Below are 15,910 nucleotides of genomic sequence, written 5' to 3'. Positions count from 1 at the left end.
GCAAGTAGTTTGTTCACATTTAAACTTTTGTTTATGTCCATGAGGAAGATTTTTGTATTAAGAGTCATACCTTATTTTTTTATTATTACCATTGTACATTAATTCAGCAAAAAAATATATACGTTATGCTTTTCTGGCAAAAGTATCAAAAGTGTACAAAAATGAAATTATTCCATTTTTATAATGTTGTGTGTTGTGAAATTATGAGTATGCATTCTCACTAGGCTATTATTTTTACCTGGCCAGACCTTTCAGTACGATGCAGTTCGTATTCTGTTTGACCTGAACACTTTGTGAGCAAGTAACCACTTCTAATATTAAATAAACACAACTGTACTAGAGTAGTTCAACTCCAAAAGCTTCAAGTATAAAAGAGTGTGTCAAAAAACATAACCAGTGTCAACTTGAGGGTGTGCTCTGCCTCGATCATATTTCCGTCGTTATAAATATATTATTCCGCTTTTTTGTTGTTGTGGTAAGTACCCAGTGTACAGCTAAGTCAATGTTAAAACTATGTGTAGATATCATTTAGACATGAGTGGATTATCACAATGATGATAATAATCTACCTACCTGTTTGTAATGAAGTAAACCCACAGAGTTTTCTAGAAGTAAACTAAGTAAAAGTAAAAGTTAAAAATGACCAATGTCTGTAAATAATGCAAATGCAAGCGAATAAATCAACTCAAAGACATTTGGCTAAGATTTGAAATAATTTAGTAGATTTTTTTCAGATTCATGTTGAGAAATTGGTATTGAGGAATGCTGAGCAACAGTTTAAAAATTTTTGTTTCCGTCCAGGACTCCAGAGTAAATGTGTAAATATCTCATCATATTTGTCACTTTTCCATCAATTCTTTACACCTGTATTTCTGTGCTTTGCTATTAAAACTAATAAAAGAAAAAAAAAGGTGAAAAATGATCATAAGTCAAAAAAATTGTTGTTTAAATTGTGCTTTGTGCTTTCTGAGATTCTTGCATTGTTGTCTGTGGAGAAAGTTCAGTTTGGATAGATAGTTTTGCTTGATCTAAGCTCTCAAAAATGACAAAATTTAAATCCCAGTGGCCAATAGTTTAATTGACTTGTGTAAATGAAGTCCAATGTTGATTCTGCTCAACAGAATGTCTTGGCCGAGCAATGTTGGATTGTACAGGATGAAAATGTCCAAAGTAAATGACACCTAGCTAATCAAAAAACAATACAAAGTTTTAATCTACTTACTATGCAACATATAATTTGACTGCAACAAAAACTTCATAAAAATAAATATTTCTTCTTCTTTTCTTTTTTTTTTAAACTGATAACCAACAACAGTGAAGATGCATCTTTGAGCATCTCTGAAGTTTAGAGATTTGACCAAAGACGCAACAGAACCTGTAGATATTTAGAGGAGAACACAAACCAGAACTGGAAATCAAGGTTTGATTGGAGTGAAAAATACAAAACCAAGACCTAAACTTAATGTAAACTTTAGATAAACCCATTAAGTAACATGTATTAATCTCTTTAAGCAAGAGCAATCAGACCAAATGCAACAGTAACAGGATTTTAATAAACTGAAGCTCAAATATTTGCATAGTTTTTACTTGATGTGTTGATAACACTTCATGATATTAAATATATCCTCTCAACTCAGAAATGTTGTCAGCGTTATAATACAAAATAATTAACCGGAATAAAAATGTCAGTAATCAAAGAAAAATAGTAAATGGGGGAATTAAGTAAAATATACTTCTTTGAGCTTTACATTACATTATAGTACTATTCTCTCATCAAAGTATACCTATAGAGTTGCCTTGATTCTTTCATACATGTTTGAGAAATCCTTCAGTCTCCAGTGGCAGCCATTTGATTGTGTGAAAAGCTTGCTCCCACCAAGCGCCATCTTCCTCAGAGCTGTAATCTTCAAGCCAAGGTTCTGCCTCACAGAGCGCAACTCCCCAAACCGGCTCCTTCAAACTAGCAGTAGCAGCAATTAGCAAGTTCCTGATGGAACTGTGCATTTGCTTGTCAAATGAACTACTTCTGAGTGCAATGCTCCTAAGAATTATGCTAAAGGCAGAATGGAAAACATTGTTGTGATGAGGCGCTGAAGGCAAAGTGTCGGAAAGAGCAGGAGCCTCTTAAAGAGACAGAGACCCATTATCAGTGTCAAATTGAAGTAACATTTATTTCAAGTCATCTTTGATATATAACACATAGGTAACTACAGTGCTATAAAATGACACTATGTGGCTGGAAAATACATAATACTGCCCTTTTAATTGCAGAAAAACTACAAATAGGTGAATTTTAGAGGAACACATTATTTACATTATATATATTTTTAAATGAACAGGAAGCAGTTGTATCTAGTATTTTGATTCATGGATAATTATCTGCATATTTTTCTTTCTTAAAAAAAGTACTTTTCAAGGACAGCTACATGCTCTTTCATTGCAGCAGTTTTCTTGAAATTAATCTGAAAGTTGCTACAATTTGTAGCTGCCATGTGAAAGGTTTTGAGCGTGAAAGGCTCAAAACAGTTCAGCCAGAAAGTCAAACTGGAAACCTGTCAACCGTGTCCCTCAGAGCACAGCTGTGTGTGTGAGGTCAAACTCAGAAGGGTGTCATTACCCCTCCTGTTGAGGGAATTATAGTTAGATTTATATTTATTGTAAGAGCTCAAATGTTGTGAGGAGGTGTATTTAATCCTGTCAGTCAGAACTTGAAATAAAAATAAGGTAATAATAAAGGTGGAATGTCTGCATTTTCTATAAAGTGTGACAACACTGGCAATCTGTTCTGTTCCAAAAGCATTTTTGCAGTCCAGTGAATTTTCTGGAAACACTAACTTTAAGATGAAAAAGAAAAACAGTTTGAATTGGACATGAAGGGGTAAACTGAGATAAAAATTTAATGAATGAGGCAAAATAAGACTTTTTTGGTATTCGTTCAGTCCCCTGAGAGCTCGCTTCTCGAGGCTGTGCAGAGAGCTTTGGAGGGGCAGGGGCTTAAAGTTAAAAAGGGGCCCATTCAACAAGATTTTGAAACACAAAATAGCAACAACCCACATTAATCAAGAATTTTATATTTAATCAGATGATACTGTATCATTGTCATCATGTGGGGAAAACATAAACATGTAGTCTATGTTTCCCTCTATGTATAAAGTTGCTGTTTTGCTGCTGGCTGTGTGGACTGTGTTGATCTGAGGCTGAAGGTGTTAAAAAACACCTCCACCCCCTCGCTGCACATGCAGAGAGGTGGTGGAGGGGACTTGAGCCCCAGGCCCTCCAAAGGTCTCTGCATGGCCCTGGTGTGGAATCAGATTGTGTCTAAGGCCCCATCCTACCAGGACCAGGCCTGCATGAAGATATAGTCGCTCCGCTGCACATCTTTCTCCTGGATTGTGGCATGTTTGGCTTTATGTTGTGGTCCAAATTATCGACGCCGTATTTTCGCTGATGTTTGTGCGATATCTTGTGAGCTCCAAATGCTGATTGCTGAATCTTTTTTAGCAGTTGAGGTTCTGCAGTGACTTCTACTCACAGCCGCAAACCTCCAGCCCAGATCTGGTGCGAACCCCCTGGTAGTATCATTAAGGTGAAGCAGAGAGCTAAGAGTGAGCCGGCGGTCATTGGGCTTTGGACTACATCATCGCGTATCGCTTTTCTATAACAAGATGTGAGACCGACTCAGGCTGCATGTAACGAACCGGGCTTTTAGTCCAGCACGGGGCAAACTGATGAAATTAAAGTCTGATGTTTTCTCTGCAGCCAAATCATTTCTTTGTTTGAGGGTGAGGAGGGTGAGGAAATAATAATAATAATAATAATAAATAATAATAATAATAATAATAATAATAATAATAATATAATAATAATAATAATAATAAATAAAGAAAACACTTCAACATCAGACCTATGTTTTTATTCACAAAGAAATGTGTTCATAAAAGATATATTCTTGCCCTTAACTTCATAGTTTGAGGGCGCAGTTCTCCGTGACCTTGTGCCTGAACAACATGGAGGCAGAGGGTGATCAGAAAATGGATGGATGTTATATTTAGCTAAATATTATTGATGAGGGTCACAAGCAGGTTTCCAGGAAGCCTGAGACACACCTACAAATAAGTATAAATAAATAACTCAAAATGGGGTGGGGATGTCAAAGATAAAATGAGCAGGGAAACAAAATCTGTCGCTGCCCTCACCCGCCCCACACATGCCTGTCACTTCTCTTTTTCACTTCCGTATCGTCTGTGGTTTTTCATATAAAAGGTGTGTTTGAAAGCATCCTTTTGACAAAGCAGTAAGATGCCAGGTCACATCATCCTCCCACACTTTAAGGAGGACTTCATTAAATTGTGCAGTTTTGAAAGATTTCCCATAAACATCCACATCAGAAGTAAGTTGATCTAGACTTTAAAGAATATGGCAAATAAGTTGTTTTATATCTCTTTAAAACTTAAATTGAATCCTCACATCAAAGAAAATATTGCATTTTTATTTATTCACTTATTAGAGCAAATAACAGTAACAAGAAAATAATTAATAATGCTGCTCTAAATGTTTCACAGAATTTCACTTTCCTCTTTCCTTAAAAGAATAAAAGAAATATTTCTATTTGAATGCAGAGCGTAAAATGTTTTTATTTGTTTTAATAAAAAATGTAATAATTATGTAATTTTATAACATAATTAATTTGGGCAATTAAAGAGCATAAGTGAATTTTTTGTTTTATATTTTATAATTTTTTGTTTAGTAATATTACCGTAATATAATTGACCGACATTCACCCATTATGCATAAACCATTTGTAAATTACTTTATATTGCTTTTTACCACGTTTACATCTTATTGCTGGCAACTTTTTTCCATCAACTACTATAAACATCAGATAACCGGCTGTGGGTTGTTTTTTTTTTCTTTCTTTCATGGAAACTTGTTCTGCTTGGTCAGGTTTCCATGAAAAAATTTTGAATTTATATTTAGAATCCACAAAGTTTTTCCACACGAAACATCTTTTCAAACCTCTTCTTATAATGTCCTTTAAGCTTGAAATCAGATTGAAATCTGTTCCTTGAACCACCTGTAGGTGTTTGTGATTCACAACACCTACATTGACCTTATATTAATTAAAACAAAACCACATGTAAATTGCCCAGTATCATATCTGAATCTTTTTGCTGGGATGTCCAGTGAATTTTGTATTTCAGTTTTTCAGAATAGACCGTAGTCGTGCTGTATATCAGATTGTGCATGAACTAGTAAAATCATATAGATCACTGCAATATATTTGAAGGTTTTTCTTTTGTGTGGATTTGGATTGCTTGGGTCAACGGGGGGAAGAAGGAAAAAAAACAAACATCTATGTATTAAGTTTTAAATATGCAAAATTAAGCAAGTTTATCAAAAATTTATATCAGAGCGCAAAAAACAGAGAATATTGTATAAATAGATCTGTACAGCTAGACTCCTGGTAAATATCTTAATTCAGAAAAAACATTACAACTAGTTTCATCGCACACTGCTGAATAATAACTTCTTAAAATAAGCTTTAAAATGCAAGAGGAAAAAAGTGCAACAAGTGAATCTCATTTATGTAAAGTTTGAGAAAATGTACCAAAAAAAGCAGAACTGAAAGTGCTCAAAAAGTAGATCAGCAATGAGAAGCCCAATTCCTGCTACTCCTCACATAAAAATAACATTTTTAAACATGATGAAAGTGTTTCCAGTAAGTTGATGAGGATATTACTTTACATTAAAAAATGTAAAGTAAAGGAAGGGCCTGAGTCCACCCCCAAACCCACGGTTTGTCCAGGGGTGGACACCGAAAGGGTCCAAACACCAAACACTGAGAAAATCTGACAGAAAATAATAGGAAAACTATGTTATGGAATGATTTTCTTGAATGGTTTAACTGCAGATTTATTAGATGACTGACTCTCTTTGCTGAATTTATTGCTCCTGCCTTTGTTTTCTGTTTGTTTGTTTTGTTTTTTTTTGTTTTTTTTTTTTACTTTTAGTACTTATTAATGAGCTAGTAAGGACCCACCAGCACAATTGCAAATACTTGAGATTCTTTACCTGATCTTAAGGTTTTGATCAAGACAGTAGAAATGAGAGGCGTGTTAAATAAGTAGAGAAGACAGAAGTGATGTCGATTACTTCTGTCTCACTCTCTTTAATTTTTTACAATTGAAAACAAATGTAAACAAGAAAGTGAGTTTCTCCATTTTTGAGGTATTGTAATTAATTCATAATTTCATATGATGAATTCTGAGAATCAATCATTTTTGTGCTATGTGAACTTATTCTTTGTTCATGTGAATTTTGAAACCGACAGTCTAAAACATGAAGATGATCCTCGTTAAGGGTAAAAAATGCAAAGATGACAAAGTAGCTGTAAAGTAGCCATTTTCTTTCTGCTCTGGTAACTTGAGCTCACGCATGCAAAAAACGACACGCACTACAAAGCCCTCTTTCTCATTTGCTTTTAAGATGGAGGAAATAAAAAAAGGGCAACAGAAAGAAACAGTAGAAAACTTTGTGTGAGATGGGTACCAGTCTTTTTACAGCCTTGAAACATTTTAACTGCAAAGAAATGAAACGTAAATTAAAAGTTTTTTGTAAAACAAAATTTGGTTGATTTTGAAAATGGCACAAATATTTTTATTGTATCTTTAGCGATAAGCTGTTTCAATAAATAATACTAATGCACATCATTTGTTTCTTTCAGATACCTTTATATCAAGATGTTTTGGTTTAGACATTTGCTCCTGCACCTCTGGTTTTTGGGTACTTTGGTTTTCTTCTTTTGAATTGTGTAACATTACATACCGTCTTAATTTGATGCAACTGATGAATTTTTACTTCAGTAATTTTGACTTACAACTATTTTTTCTCTTGCAGGATGTCTTTACTTGGCAATACAAGCTTGGCGCGTTGACATGCCAAGAAATATCAAAGCACTGTTGAATTCCTGCCTCGTTATCCCTTGTAGCTTTGACTACAATTTGTATCCACCTACAAGAGCAGACAGAGTTGTTTGGTACCAGTATGTGAGCAGGGGATATCCTTTGGTTTCTGACAGTTTGTACCCTAATGAAGTAATTAGCATGTATAGAGGAAGAACCAATGTATACACTTCCACATACAAAAAATCTTGCTCTCTAAAGATTGAACGTGTGAACTGGAACGACCACAGACAAAAACTTTATCCTTGGGTGGATCCAGAACATGTTGGGTCTAGCACATATAAATTCTATGACACAGCAGTAACAATTGAAGTAATTGGTATGTTTGTTTTTGAGCTTTTTGCCTTGATAATCAGTGCATTAGTATGTTGTTGAAAAAGCTTTTAACTTTTTACATTTTCTTTGTAGGACAGCCAAAGCCACCACAAATTATAATCTTTGGAGAAAGAAAAGTTGGAAAATCTGTAACAGTGCAATGTTCTGCTGAACACACATGCTCCACCAGTCCACCAACTCTCAGCCTCAACATCGCAATGAAGACAAAAGAGTTTCCAACACTCAGCTATCTGATGGCACTTCTAAAGCTATCTTAACAGGCACTTTAGTCTTAGAGAGAGACGTTCAAGTGATTGAGTGCACTGTCCAGCACCCAGGTGGTAAAACACAAGAACATCTGAAACCTTAACTGCAGACTGTGAGTGATAACTCCCAAGATCAAAATCAGCGTCGCCCTCGTGCTAAACTTAGGTTGTCTTTCTGGAAAAGCTTTAACCATCCTTTCGTTCTTTGTGTTTTTAGGCTCCATTTTACCACTGAGCATTAGCTCTACTTCAGCTGAATATGTTTGAAGGAGTTCCAAACCAAGTAACATGTGAAGCTTCTTATACTTGCTCCAGCAATGCACCAGTTCTCGAATGGAACTACTCTAACATGCCAGTTACCAGAGATATTAAACTTTGGGGACTTTGCAGAAAACTGTTTCCACACTGACATTTACAGCATCAGCTAAAGACAATGGAAATGATCTGACATGTTCTGTAAACTTTCCTGGAGGAGAGACTCAGCAGAAGCCTCACCATACGGGTAAAACGTGAGTACCAATCACAGTTAACATTTTGTACCTTTTTATCAGGACTAGAATATATTAAACATTTGGTAATGTCTTTTGAGTTTATAACAAATGGAACTAAAAAGATTGTCTTCAGTGATGAATGTCGCATCAACTGAATATTATTTTATATGGAGAGTTTTATGGTAAATAAAATTGACAAATACATGGCTGCCTCATGTTCTGCTGTTAACTTATGTAAATTGTTCCATTGAAAAAAGTATCTTTATAGATACTGTTGATAAAATGTGTCTATCCAGGCAAATCTGGTTTGCTATAAGTGAAATAATCTGCCAATGGAACAAGTACTTCTTCCCCAATTTTAAGAAATTATTTACTTAATGCCACTTCTTTTATCTTGAAAGGTTACTTGTAAGTTAATTTTCTCTTATTTCAGGTTTATTAAGATGCTATCAGTAAAAACTAGACCAAAATTATTTGGTAGGATTTGTGTTTTGCAGTTTAGGCATTTGAACCCTGTAAGTCTCGATTTAGGAGTTAATGTAACTATTTTTCCCACCAAGACAACAAATAATACTATTGCAGACACAACATTCAAATGTATAAATCTATGGTCTGTCCAGGGCAAATCAGTTAAATTAGGCTAAAACTACTCTGGCCAATCAAAATCGTTTGTTTTATGTGTTTTACAGGAAACATGCTCAATCTGGGCTGGTCTTTCACTACTCCAGGAAGCGTAACGGGAATGAAAGGATCATGTATCATCATTCCTTGCAAGTTTTCCTACAGCAAAGCCCAACCAAGTGGCCTCCAAGTTGTCTGGTACTTGTACCAAAGTAATGGACGCGCAGACGTATTCAACCAAAGACAATCAAATATTTTAAGCAGATATAATGGGATAACACATTGACTGGCTCTGTGTCAGACCGCAATTGTAGTCTTAAAATAGACCAGCTGGATATGTCTCACAATGAGGATAAACTCTATCCATGGGTTGATATATCAACCCAATTACCTCTTACCACTCACAGGGACATTCATTTTTGGATAGAAGCACCAAAATTATGGTTTCAGGTAAGAACACACACACACACACACACACACACACACACACACACACATAATAAATTTCCCTTCTCACCCACCGCGGGTGGTTCTTATCCTCTGAGCTCGGGTCCTCTACCAGAGGCCTGGGAGCTTGAGGGTTCTGCGCAGTATCTTGGCTGTGCCAAGGACTGCACATTTCTGGACTGAGATGTCTGATGTTGTTCCTGGGATCTGTTGTAGCCACTGCTCCAGTTTGGGGTTACTGCCCCGAGGGCCCTGATGACCACAGGCACCACTGTGGTCTTCACCTTCCAGGCCCTCTCCAGTTCTTCCCTGAGGCCCTGGTATTTCTCCAGTTTCTCGTGCTCCTTTTTCCTGATGTTGCAATCACTTGGTATTGCTACATCTACCACAATGGCTTTCCTCTGATGTTTATCCACTACGACAATGTCTGGTTGGTTCGCCATTACCATTTTGTCTGTCTGGATCTGGAAGTCCCACAGGATCTTAGCTCTGGCATTCTCCACCACCTTTGGGGGTGTTTCCCACTTTGATCTCGGGGTTTCCAGTCCATTCTGCACAGATGTTTCTGTACACTATGCCTGCCACTTGGTTATGTCGCTCCATGTACGCTTTCCCTGCCAGTATCTTGCACCCTGCTGTTATGTGCTGGACTGTCTCAGGGGCCTCCTTGCACAACCTACACCTTGGGTCTTGTCTGGTGTGGTAGATCTGGGCCTCTATTGCTCTGGTGTTTTAGGGCCTGTTCCTGGGCGGCCAGGATGAGGGCCTCTGTGCTGTCCTTGAGTCCAGCTTTTTCCAGCCATTGATAGGATTTACTGATATCAGCCACTTGGGTTATTTGCTGGTGGTACATCCCATGTAGGGGCTTGTCCTCCCATGATGGTATCTCTGGCACCTCAACCTCCGTTCCCTGTTGTCTGAGACATTCACTGAGCACATTGTCTGTTGAGGCTTTGTCCCTGATGTATTTTATGGATCTTAGTTGTTTCGTCCTGGACAGTGGTTCTCACACTCACTAGTCCTCTGCCTCCGTCCTTGCGGCTCATGTACAGTCTCAGGGTGCTGGATTTGGGATGGAACCCTCCATGCATGGTTAGTAGCTTTCTAGTCTTAATATCTGTGGCTTTTATCTCCTCCTTGGCCAGCTAATTATTCCAGCAGGGTATCTGATTACTGGCAGGGCATAGCTGTTTATCGCACGGATTTTGTTCTTGCCATTGAGCTGGCTTCTCAGGACTTGCCTTATTCGTTGGAGGTATTTAGCTGTGGCTCCTTTCCTTGTGGCCTTATCGAGGTTGCCATTTGCTTGTGGTATACCTAGGTATACCACAAGGGTGCAACAGCAGCATAACTACTTAATGCACAAAATCATGTCTGGGAAAACAACTTCTTGATTAAGCAAAATAAATCTGACAAATATTCATATCTTGTGCAGTTTTCCCATTGCAGCAAGAAACTTGTTTCTGTCTGTCTAGTTAAACTGTTGTTTATGTTAAAATAATGTATGTTGAACTTTTCCTTTCACTCTTTCACCAGTATTTTAAATATCTACATTTTAGTTGGAATCATCATAGATTAACATATTTCTATTTTTATCTTTATAGACCAGGCACAAGAACCCCAAATGAGCATCATTGATGTTCCTAAGGTGGGAGCTCAAAGCAGGGTTACCTGTAAAGAAATATACATGTTCTTCTGCTCCTCCTGCCCTGTCTCTGAATGGCATTCCTGGAACAGACCGCACCATTGACTCCCTGTTGTCAGACGGCATTTGGGAAAGAACAATAGAACGAACTTGGAATGTAGAAGAAGACCATAAGAAGGTGGAGTGCACTGTGAGATATCCTGGTGGACAAGTGCCAAAAGTGAGCTCCTCCTGCATGTTGAATGTGAGTATAAATATACATGTTGTGGTTTAAATTGATGAGATTTTTAAGTTTTCTTCACAAGTAAAGTTTCATTTTTTGCTTAGGTCCATTTGAAACAATCAAAATGGTTGAACCTCCAGGAGAGCTAACAGAAGGAGTGGCAAAGAGTGTAATTTGTTCTCCTACAAATGCAAGACAAATACACCAACAATTGAGTGGAACTTTTCAGACATGCTGCATTTACAAAAGCTCAAAAAAATATCCAGTAATACGTATACCACTGAGTCCAATCTTACGTTTATTGGTTCCCTTGAAGACAATGGAAAACCTTTGACCTGCATTGCACATTTTCTGACTGGAGAAACATCAAACTCCTCACTTCTTCAGATAAAAAGTGAGTTTTTACATCTAACACACATTGTTTACCACTATAGTTCAAATTAACATTAGAACTCAGAATTGAAGTTAAAAGTTTCAGTGTTTAAATCTGCAGAGCGATATTTGAGACACCAGACGCCTTGGAAGATTTACAGTTTCAAATGTTGGCCAGTAAACAATGACTGCTTTCTTTAATCCAGTTAAACTTATAGCTTTCACTTGGGTTTATTGCTTAGCTACTAATAAAAAATAAATTCATTTATTTATTCATTTTTACAGAATATGTACCGGTTGAAGAAGAACTGAACGAGAAAGATAGTGAGCTCACCTTTCTTTTTCCTTACACCAGACAACTTGCATAAGACACTGATTTCCTGCCTATTTTTCTCTCTTTTTGTGCATTATTTCAGATTTAAGGCTATCAGTTTTGTGTATCTGTATAATTTTCATGTCTTTTGTATTAAATGTCCTGTATTTTTCTGACAGCACCTTTCTAATTTTAACTGGTCCTCTCGCCCCCCCAACAGCTTTCCGCGTCCTGGCTGCTGACGTCCCTCGCAGATTCAATGCCTTGACTCGGTCCTGTGTGGTCATCCCCTGCAGTTTCCAGGATGACGAGGATCAGCCCCTGACTCGTGGCATCTGGTACAAAAAAACTGGGGTCTGTGTACCCCACAATGCCCGCAGTTATGTTTTGGACCAGTTCAAGGACCGGACCAAAATTCTGGGAAACCTGGATGAAGGAGACTGCTCTTTGGAGATTGACGACATAAAACCCTTTGACACCGGCCCTTTCTGTTTCTATGGAGAGAAAGGAACAAACAAATACAGATTTAACAACAGCTGCGTTTTTATCGTCATGAAAGGTCAAGAATCCTTACTAATGTTTTACATCATTCGCATGCTGTTTGTGATACATTTTCTTCCAATCTGAGCAATAGCAAACGTCTTTGTCTTTAATCCTCAGCTTCTCCAGAGAAACCAGTGATGAGTTTAGTTCCAGCTCAAGTGAATGCTGGTTCAACTGTAAATGTCTCCTGTTCTGTCAGTCACTCATGCTCATCACATCCTCCAAAGTTTTCATGGAGTGTCCCTTACGTCAACAACGAGGTTTCAGACACTGAGATGTCACGAGGTGTCTGGAAGACGACGTCCACCATCACGTTTGTGGTTGCTGGAGGAGATGGACAGAGAAACCTGAACTGTACCGCCATCTTCTGGCGTGGAAAGAATGAAACCAGGACTTTCAAATTAATTGTAGGGTTAGACTCAACAAATCATTTTTCTTATCAAAGCATTGGACACAGGAAACTGAGAGATTTTCTCATTATGATTATTTTATATCTTCATCTCCAGGAACTATGGCGTACCAGATACAGAAAGCTATCCCTGTGGTGATTCCTGTTGTCATCTTAGTGCTGATCCTCTTTGCTGTGCTGCTTGGCATATTCTTCTACAGGAAAAGGTGAGTAAACCTCTCAAAATCGACTAATATATGCTTTTGCATGTATTGCGCTGATGTTTTTTTACCTTCAAAAATGAGGCCAATTAAAGAAAATGAAGCTGACCTAAAGAAATTACAATTTTCTCATCACCAGAAAGCACACCGATTGCCCTCTGGCGCCTCCGCCAAGACCAGAGAAAAGGCAAGAATTTTACCTCCAAGAACTTTTAAGTGCTGTGCTAATTTAGCACTTTTGCTCTCTGTTTTGATATGAGTTGTTAGGGGTAATGTAAGGTAAGGTAAGGTAAGGTAAGGTAAGGTAAGGTAAGGTAAGGTAAGGTAAGGTAAGGTAAGGTAAGGTAAGGTAAGGTAAGGTAAGGTAAGGTAAGGTAAGGTAAGGTAAGGTAAGGTAAGGTGAACTAAGGTAAGGTAAGGTAAGGTAAGGTAAGGTAAGGTAAGGTAAAGTAAGGTAAGGTAAGGTAAGGTAAGGTAAGGTAAGGTAAGGTAAGGTAAGGTAAGGTAAGGTAAGGTAAGGTAAGGTAAGATAAGGTAAGGTAAGGTAAGGTAAGGTAAGGTAAGGTAAGGTAAGGTAAGGTAGGTAAGGTAAGGTAAGGTAAGGGTTGTTTTAAATCCAATTTGCTGTTCATGGACAAAATTAAGAGAGATGTCTTGCCTCTCAATCTAAACATCTTGATTCAAATATTATAGATATTAATGAGTATTTATTAAATATTATTCACTAATACTAATTAACAACAATGATCTTACATGCTTGGAATTAGAAATTTATACAGCTCTACTTTACACTCATATTCACTCTCAAATGTAACACTGTGTCACTGATAAATGGATGTTTACATCCCTGTTCTTCCACAGGGATGTAAACATCCCCCATACACCAAAGATCTCTTTGGGGTAGATTAACCAGGTGAATTGAATTAAACGTTTTACTCAGTTTCTTTTTGTTTTTGCACAAGCAAATAGTAAATCCAAAACCATTTTAATACCTATAGGACTTACTTTGAGGGAGATAGAGAGAAACCTCCAAGGCCAGAAAAAAGGTGCACAACCAAAAAGCTTTTTTTGAAACTGCAGTTGATCACATACTAAAAATTAACAAATGTTTCTGTGCAGGAGATCAGTTTGGAGAAGGTTTTTTCAGTAAGAACAACTAAAAGCAAATTCTGCCCTTTTAATCCTCAGTTCTGATGTTTGCAACACTATTATTTTCAGACAATCAGAGGACGGCAGATCACCAGGTAGGAACATTTTCTGTTGTTAAATCTCCTCATTGTCAATGTTAAAGTTGCTACTACTTGAATGTTTCTTTTACAGAAACTCTTTCTGGAATAGATTTTCAAGGTAATAATTTCATGTTTATTACAAACAAGAATATCAGACATTAAGTGATTAAAAAATTAAAAGTAGACTAAGAACAACGTGTATAATTGTTGCAGATCCCCAAACAGCTCGACTGACCTCAGAGTCAGTTATTTGTAAGTTTTCAGCCGTGGTTTCAAAAATATTTTATAATGAGCAGAAATGCTGAAAATGTGATATTGTGAAATATGTTTTTGCTCCTAGAAATAATGCAGAAGTGTTCGTCTGTGAGAAAAAAGTCAACAAGCAGTATTATCCATCACCAAAGAAGTGAGGAGAACAACTCTATATTTCAGGCTTCAAAAGACTGCTGCGATTATTGTGGTTCTTTATTAATTATCTTGTTTCGTTCATCCAGTAACCAAAGACGACCTGCGCCGCCCACACCAGAGGTCAGTTGCATTGTTCATTGAATTTACCATTTACAGCTGTTGAGAGATGTTTCAGTCAATTTTTCTTGATACACTTAAAAATAACTATTTTCCAGTCTAAACTCTTAATCTCTGAGCTTTTATTGTTTATGAAACGATGATCTCTTATTAGATCAAACTTCAACATTTTTAATAATATTCGTCAAAAGCCTTTGGTTTTACAAGAACATATTTCCTGTACGGTTCATAGAGTACAATACAAGCACATAAAGTTTATTAAGCAATAACGAACCAATTAAATATTTTTTCTTTACAGGATGTTAACCTGTACGGCAACATTTGAGTAAACAGTCTGAGGATCGATTTGGATGCGCTTGCTCTTCTTCTGCTGCCAAGTTTCAGTTTATAGTTCACATTCATAATCATGTTATTCTCACTTCCTGCTTTTCATTTCAATTGTAGACCTTTACTTTTCATTTCAGGAAGAAATAAACAGTAATGAACCACTAATGCCTCATTTCTCTATTCTCTGCCATGAAGAGAATCACACAAGATGGATTATGATATATATATGTGTGTGTGTGTGTGTTCCAAATTAAATAACATGAATAATATCACATTGTATGTTTTTCTCATTTTAATAGCTCAAAAAAATTCTTGAATATTACAGATGAAAATAAATCCTTTTATTAGGCAACTGAAAGAGGAATGTTTGTTCATTTAATTTCTGCTTTTACTCTTAAAGTTGTATTATTTTAGATAATGACAATCCACTTTTAAACTTAAAAAAAAAGACAAACAGATTGAGATTTATTCCACAACAGAAATATTGAAAATAACTTGCAATAGACAGCTTTGTGTTGATGTATGTTTGTGGATCTTCTAAGATAACAAGACCAGAAACATCAGCGACACAAACAACAGCAGCAGGCCAGCACTTGCACCGCTGGCGCTGTTGCAGTAATCTCCCTGGCAGCAGCTGCTTCCTGTAAGATAAAAGGTTTAAAAAACTCTGATGCGTATTCTGGGCACATCGTCTTGGAAGCACAACCCTTCAAGGTTTGGCTTGTCCCTCCTGTGTTGACTGTGAGAGTGAAAAACAGAGGCATTAATGTGGGCCACATGTTTCATCTTAGAACCTTACAATATTCATAAGAAGATGAAGCTTTGAACTTAGAAAAGGAAGCAGAAGTCTCACTTGTTGATTTGATGCAATATTCCTCATCATTCTTACAGTTTTCAGTTCCAACACACTGTTGACCTTCACAGCTGTAGCACTTTTTACCATTTGGATTGAACTTAGGCCCTGAAATACAAGAAAAGCATGCAGAGATCTTTGCAGCATGGACTCCCAACTTAAAGGTCAA

At 37.0% G+C, this 15,910-nt stretch overlaps 2 long non-coding RNA genes across 2 annotated transcripts; both read left to right on the top strand.

Moving 5' to 3' along the window:
• Positions 1-11,160: 11,160 nt before the first annotated feature.
• On the top strand, positions 11,161-12,003 carry LOC129367544 (uncharacterized). Its single transcript, XR_008606713.1, has 3 exons — positions 11,161-11,364; positions 11,628-11,666; positions 11,876-12,003. It is a non-coding gene; the product is annotated as an uncharacterized LOC129367544 (long non-coding RNA).
• Positions 12,004-13,449: 1,446 nt separating this feature from the next.
• On the top strand, positions 13,450-14,973 carry LOC129367543 (uncharacterized). Its single transcript, XR_008606712.1, has 6 exons — positions 13,450-14,051; positions 14,128-14,154; positions 14,250-14,288; positions 14,377-14,442; positions 14,531-14,564; positions 14,860-14,973. It is a non-coding gene; the product is annotated as an uncharacterized LOC129367543 (long non-coding RNA).
• Positions 14,974-15,910: the final 937 nt, after the last annotated feature.

The sequence above is a fragment of the Poeciliopsis prolifica genome, unplaced genomic scaffold (genome assembly GCF_027474105.1).
Source record: "Poeciliopsis prolifica strain line A6 unplaced genomic scaffold, Auburn_PproV2 SCAFFOLD017, whole genome shotgun sequence".
Taxonomy (NCBI): domain Eukaryota; kingdom Metazoa; phylum Chordata; class Actinopteri; order Cyprinodontiformes; family Poeciliidae; genus Poeciliopsis; species Poeciliopsis prolifica.
The sequence above is the reverse complement of the archived record's forward strand: the minus strand, read 5'-3'. Positions and strand labels throughout refer to the sequence as shown.